This window comes from Meleagris gallopavo, chromosome 12 (assembly GCF_000146605.3).
Source record: "Meleagris gallopavo isolate NT-WF06-2002-E0010 breed Aviagen turkey brand Nicholas breeding stock chromosome 12, Turkey_5.1, whole genome shotgun sequence".
Taxonomy (NCBI): domain Eukaryota; kingdom Metazoa; phylum Chordata; class Aves; order Galliformes; family Phasianidae; genus Meleagris; species Meleagris gallopavo.
In genome coordinates this window covers 5,359,943-5,367,300 of record NC_015022.2, presented here as the reverse complement: position 1 = coordinate 5,367,300, position 7,358 = coordinate 5,359,943, and the positions used below count along the sequence as shown (strand labels likewise).

Here is a 7,358-nt window from a genome sequence, read left to right as displayed (position 1 = left end):
TTTTGGTCACAGAATTTATGCAAAGCCACCTGTGATCGGTGTGAAAATAACAATGTATTTAGAAATGTCTCTATTCCTGTGTTAGTGTCAGTTGGTTCATATGCCAATGTTTTTCTACGGGAATCTTCCAGATCTGAATTTGTTGTGAAAAGTAGTGCCAGAGAAGAAAAACATGAAATTATTAGGCAGAGTCAATTTAAGTTACAAAAAGGTTTGCTTTTAAACATTGCAAAACTCCAAGACGAAGAGAGCAGTTTAAATTTTTGTTTTATTCTACATTTCCATTAAAATGACTTCAGTGAACTTCAGTTCCTTTTGCCACGCTGAGATCCTGTTTCCCTAGGTGTTTGTTACCTCTCCACGTGTTCAACAAAGCCAGCGCCAAGCGAGTGGGCAGCCACCTCAGTTTTCTGTTACATCAGTGATGGTCAGCAGAGTTTTGTAGGCGTACTGGAAAGATTTTTTGTCCTTGTACCCAAGTCACCAGTCTCTGCTGTGCTTTGAAGGCATTTCCTGCAATGCAGATACCAGCATGGCTAGCTTGCTGTGATAGAGCTCCTGTCACCATAGTGAGATAGGAAGTTTAATGGTCTGCTTTTGTTTACGTATCAAGAATTCCACTATAATTCTGGATGAGGAGTAATCCTTGCTCGTACTTAATCTGACCCTGTTTTGCTGGTTACTTCTTGGAAGAAGAAAGAAAAAAAAACAAACTTAAAGGCTTAATGGTTTTTCTCACCAATTAATTCTTTGTAAGAAAGGCAGCAAGACAAACTGCTCAATTATTTTTGGCAGTTAATATAACTCTGCTTTTTAAAAGCTTGTTGTAGTAACTAAGACTCTGTGAGAGTACTTGGTTTTTCCGCACGCCTCTCTGTTTAATGTTTTCATATTGTTGCTTTTATTATAAACTCTCCAAGGAATATATCTCTGCCAAACCAGTTTATATCCTTGGCGTACTTTCTGCCTATATGGTTCTTGCCAGGTCTGTGTGCTCTTCTCTGACAACCATTACAATTTAAGAAAGGTGTGTAAGTTTCTTTCTAGTATTCCAATGCATTTTACCATTTTGATGCTTGAAAGAGGGGGAAAAAAAAAAAGAAAAGCAGAGGTTGATGATATGATTAAAGGTCTAAAGAATACTATAGCTAATTCTTGTTCTGGCACCATCAGAAGCAAAGAGATTTGAACCATGCTGTCATCCTTACTCACCCTGGGGCACTGCAGCTAGGGGACATTGCCAGCCACTTTCCCCAGCAGTGATGACCCAGCATGCTGCTTGTCACACACTGATATTCCACATCCACTTCCCTCTTGCTCCTGGCCAACAGTGAGCTGATTTTGGAAAGACTGAGCAGTATTACCTTGATAATACCAGCTACAGCCCCATGTCATGATATGGTATGTAAGCAAAGAACTGTTGTGAATTCTTTCAGAAGAAATTTCTGACCATGCAAAGCCTCTTTTAATAAGTGCTGCACATCTGTATGGAATGAGCACCCATGAAGTGTTGGGCATTTTAATGGTGAATATTGATACAGTGGAACTGTCTGAACTATTGGAGGTATTGATCATGCTTAAACAGTCGGGCTACTTTTTGGCCATAGGGATTAATATGCAGTGATGGATCCTAGGAATTTTTGATCATATTATGCAGTAGCTGTTATAAGATCACTGTACCACAGTCCTGTCAGGTATACAATATATCCTTCCAGCCACTGGGGCTCATTAGTTTCCAAAGTGAGGGATTAATGGGGGAAAGAGAAAGGTTGCTTGTGTTTAGTTTAGTGCAATCACAATTAGCTGCATCAGCTCTTCCATGCACCAAGATACACAGGAAATGTATGACTCCAGGGGGTTGCCTTCACAGGCTGTATCTTTTTTCCTCTGTTGGTAACTGAATTTGATGTGTTGTATGGTAATCTGATGGTGAATGGGTAGTGATAGAAGAGAAGCTAAGTTCGTTGAACTGCATGGACTGCATCTTGTTTGCACTTGATAGGGATCGTACCAAGTATCATTGCTCCTTGCAGACAGAGATGACAGAATTGTGCAACACAGAAAGATGTGTATATTTTCTAAAATACAAATGCTTAAGGAACACCAAATTTCACCACTGACCCACTGCTTTTGAATGTGCCAACTTTTTAAGAGATAGAGGCCAGGATTGTACGGCTGACAAGAAGGAAGGCTGGTATCTCCTGTGCTCTCCATTCCTGGTAGGCACTGCCCAACTGCCTGTTGTTATTTAGAAAATAAATTTGTGAATGTGATCTCTGGAGGAAAGAAGAAGGGAGCGGGGGAGGAGCAAACCCATGTTAAGTTTCACATCATTATACTTACAAACATTTCAAGGCAAACTTTAACCAGATCCTCTTTGAGGTCAGTAACAGATGTTTCTCTTTGCACTACAGAGTGACCATTAAATGAAGTACATTAGCATTTAATGGATCTTCTTGCTAACATATCTACTGCCATTAGCTGGACTGATCCTGTACTGCTAGAGGAAGACAAGCTGTTTCACTCCTAAAACAGACCAAAACAGTACTGAGTATAGCATCAGGAGGATGATATAATTACACTAAAGCAGTCAATACCTGATGTCAGATTAACGCAATGTTCTGAAATGAGAAACGATTTCAAACTGAGAACTGATTTCCTTGACTGTGTTGTTTATAAATCTCTACCTCAGATGTGACGAGTAATTTTTCTAATTGTTTTGAAAGTGCAAGCTGCATAACCCTAGAGTTCTGTAAAAACTGTCTGAAGTATTCTTTTCCATTTCATCCAGCTGTTAAATTGAACTGATAGATTATTCAAGCACCCCTCTTGCAAATGCTTTTCTTCTGACTTGCTCTAGAAATTGTATGGCTGGAATTGGGAGAAGTATTGTTTCAGGCTGTCATCCAGCAGAGAGCTTCCTACTGAACATCACCCTAAGATGAGGAATAGGTAGTTCCACAGGGAGAGCTAAAGAAACCTGTTTTCTTTCCAAAGTAGGAAATTCAATTCTCTTAAACGCTCTAAAAAGAGTTTTCAGCACGTTGTTTTTCTGTGCCTCCTTCTAAAACTATAGACATTGAGGAAAACCATAAATGTATGCCATCTAAATCTTTCAGATTCTTAATAACATGAGAAAACTATGTTAAATTATCAGTGGCGTGACAGATCTTGTCTGGTATTTCACCTTCCCTGGCCACTTTTATGTGACGTGTTTTAATCTCTAAGTACTTCTGTATCATAGGTTATTTAGGCAGTTGTTACATGGGAAATAAACAGTTCTTATACATGGCCTCATGACAATAGAGCATTCTTCTATATTAAAGAAAAAAGAACAAAAAAGGATCAAGTACTTAGTAGTTTCATGGATAGGGTGAAATCTTATTGAATGTCATTAGATGGGTCTGTGCTAACAGGGACTTAGAACCATATATTTCAGTCTCTCAATCAGAACTATTTTTTATCATCATTTCAGCTTCTTGGTAGCTACCTCAGTGCTTTCCAGGAATGTCACAAGACAAAAAACAAGCTATAACTAAATTTCAACTGTCTTCCTATTATTAAAATATCTGTAAATTACTACCAGTACAGATTACATGTAACAAACTGAGATGCAGCTAGATGGGAAAAGCTGTGCAGTGTTCATGACAGATGTCTGTGTACTTACTCTGCAGTTCGATGCCTTTTTTCATCTCAGTGCCCAAGGGATCCAGAAGTGTTCCAGATTGCTATAGTCTTCCCTGCTGGGATGATAGTGGTGTTTATGTTAACCATTTTGAAATTTCACTTTTTTCCTTAAACTGTGACACACTTGAAACCTGAAGCCAGAGTGAGGAAGTAGTGCTTTTCTTCAAGTTCAAGCCGCAGGTTTTAAATTCATCCAGTCTTAAACTAAGAGACCACATAATAGATAAAATAGTGGCGTGGGTTAAACTTAATTGGAGTAAAATGGTCATTTTAAGTCAGTACAGCCTTTAGCACAGAATGTGTTTATTTTTAATAAACATATGGACTAAATTTTCCAATTTATGTAATTGTGCTTCCATTTAATCAAGGCTTAAGGTTACTGATAATAATGAATATGAAAATGGTGTGTTTATTGCTACAGCAGAACTGCTGATGCTGTAACACGGGATCAGAAGTAGAAATGTTAAATAATACAGAAGAAAATATTGTAGGTATTTCTAAATGTGAGTTGATGAAAATGTAAATGGAACCCAAGTACTGTTTACCTCAGTATCAGTTTCTGGACAATTAGCTTTATAATGTAACTCCCCAGAAATAAGAACATCTTTTGTACTTTGTACAACATGTGAAGATTTGCTAGTTTAGACAAATAAGAATGGCTTTATGGGGGAAGCTTTTTCCTGCATTTGGCTCTAAATGCATCCTGTATTTTAGCTGTGGTCACAACAAATCAGTGCTACAGTAGTGAATGATGCTCAGTGGGAGTTGGGCCCTGTCAGATCTACAATCTACTGATTGTAGATGGGCATGACAAAACAAGTTTATTAGCCTAATAAAAGTGCTCAGCAAGTATAGATTTGCAGACATTGATGTCATTTCCCTCACTTACATTCTGTGTGTTCTCTCTCTGAAAACTTAATATAGAACATTTAGTTATTTACAATTGTTTAAGGAATGCTAGAGGCATATTTAGGAAGATTAGAGAAATTCAGAGGATCATGAGAGCTAAGTAGGTGAGAAAATAATGAAAGATAAGTACACGAGCATTGGTGAAGTTCATTTGTTCTGGTGGAATAGGGTACAAATCAAAATAGACAATATAATTTCAATATGTGCAGGTTTATGCTTGCAGTCTATTGCTTTGCTTTCTCTGGAGGGGAAGAGTGGTGGGAGCTTGCGTATCAACATAAGGATGCTTCTCCTCTGGGTAGTTTGATCTCCAAAGAGAGAGAGGGATAAGAGAGAACCATTTCATGACCACGTCTACAGTGCAGCTCTATTAGATGTGAGTAGCTGGATAACACTGTCAAGCAAGTTTCCCTGCTTTAGAAATGAGATTTCAAGCCCTGAGTTATGAAGGAAGACTTCTTGTGCCAAACAGATTGAGATACAATTTAAGAAAGTTTGAGTATTATAGTGTAACCCATAGAGCACTGCCAAGGTCAGTGAGTGATTTGCTGTGTAACTGTCAGTTATAGAAGTCTGCAGTTGCCTAAAGGCTGGTTTGACTTAGACATGCGAGTTTTCTTCAAATGTGAAAAAACTGCAATTTCCTGAGTTGTTTTTCCTTTGTACAATTTTATTTTCAATATAATTACACAGTTTCAACCTTCTACACCTGGCAAAACTGCTATTGTGTGCATGTCTAATCACATATATTCAGTCACTACTGGAAGTACTCAAGAATGACTTCCAGTTTGTTTAAATGTGTTGCAGACAGCCAATTTTGCCTTCTGGTTTTCATCTGCATTTCACAAAGAAGAATCTTGAGGAACTGTTCCAATATCTTATAAGTTTAGATTATATAGTGCAGCTTCATTCTTGTAGCTGAAAGAACAACGTAAAGATTCAAATAACTTTTCTTAAATTAAGTGGCCCTAGAGCTCCTAAATTTCACAGTAGAGAAAAAGAATGGAGTCTTTTTCAGGAAAAACTTAAGAGAAAGAAGGGAAGAAAACTTAACCTTGGAGATATCTAAATGATATATAAACATATTTACATAATTTAAAAAAAACAAAAACAATGCTGCCACTAATCTATTTAAATTGCAGATCTCTGTATCTAGAAAGTTGGTATTCTTTCCATGAACACGTATTTGTGTAGGTAATCTTAATACTGCAACTAACTCATCTTATTTAAACATTACTTTGCATTTGAAGTTGGAAAAACTAACTCATAAATCAAGTAGGTGTATTCTTACAGGTCTTCAGAAATATGTCAGGATATATATGTAACTTTGTTTTTTTAAACTTGCTAGTTGCTGGATGTGCTGAAGCAAACATGTCCAAAGGTGTGATCAGAAAAACCTGTGTGAGTCTTTGTCCATTGCAAGTATCTCCAATTACATGAAATGCTCAATGTTAGATCCTCAGCTGGTTTTAAAAGGCTTAACAAATAAACCAGGTGAGGATGTGGTCCTGAAAGCACAGCATGATTAATTATAAGGAAAACAGTCATTAACTTCATGTGGGAAGGTATGCCTAAGTTAAAAGTGTGGGTTCAGTGCTATGGTGACCTGGACAAGAGTTTAAATCCTCTTTCTCCTTATCCTCTGTACTTATTTTTCTAAAAACTTTTCAAGTCGGATAAGCATATCTGGTGGAAAGGCTCGCTGCTCAGGGCAGTCACGTTGGAACTTGATGATCTTCGAGGTCTCTTGCAACCTAAACCATTCTATGACTCCATGATATATCTAGGATTTCAACACCAATTAGCTGTGTTATGGGCAGGACTGGCTTTATTTCTTCAGTATTGTTTACTTATACCGATCCATGTAAGCTTCAAGACCAAACTCAAATTTTCAAGTATGTATAAGTCTTATTTCTCTTGTACTTCATGAATGAGGAAACTACTTAATAAAAATGAATGTAATTTTTACAGTTTAGTCTCCATGGCATTGAAAGTTTTCTCAGCTCTGTAGTACCTATTTTCTGTAACCCATAAATATCTTTTACATAAATTATCTGCACCTGTTGTAGTTAATTCCATGCTTGTTGAACCACCCATATGTAACACTTAAATTTTTATCGGTTGTGATTCTGAAATTTGTCATATCCAGGTGCTCTCATGTTTTGATATTCAGTTGTTAAACATATCCATACAGTAATTATAGTTGAGGCTGATGTTACCAAAAACACTCATTCAGATTTAAAAAGACCTCCTCTCTTCAGTTACAGAAAGCTCTGTCATACTCAACCACATAGCCTGAAAATGTTCAGAGTAGGAACTCCAGTTTGGTACATATAAGTAGGAATACAGCAGTGTCTTGTACACCATAGAAAATGAATCAAGGATTTAAGGATTCTGAATTCTGATACAGATCCTCATTTTCACTTGCACAAGAACTGAGATGCACAGCTTAACTGGGTTTCCTTGCTCCTTGTTGCTAAGATTTATTCTCTGCTACTGGAGCAGGCTACAGGTAAGAAGTAACGTACATTCCTGGTGTTATTTAGAACTGATGACATATCCCACACATCTCTATACATTTTTTTTTAGACTACTTCATGTTGTCAATTTTACTTTAAAATTGATGCATGCTGTTGAGTGGACTTAAAGAAATTAGCTCTTACTCTGCTCTTACCACAGTCTCCTTTTCATTTGCTGCTTTGGAGTAGACTGGAGTTCTTGTTTTATTGGGAAGAGTGTGAATAGAGGGGGAACTGGAGGAA

At 37.3% G+C, this 7,358-nt stretch overlaps 1 protein-coding gene across 1 annotated transcript in view; it reads left to right on the top strand.

The window, feature by feature from the left end:
• Window positions 1-7,358, top strand: part of TJP1 (tight junction protein 1) — a 31,887-nt gene that overhangs the window by 1,128 nt on the left and 23,401 nt on the right. The window lies entirely within an intron of this gene.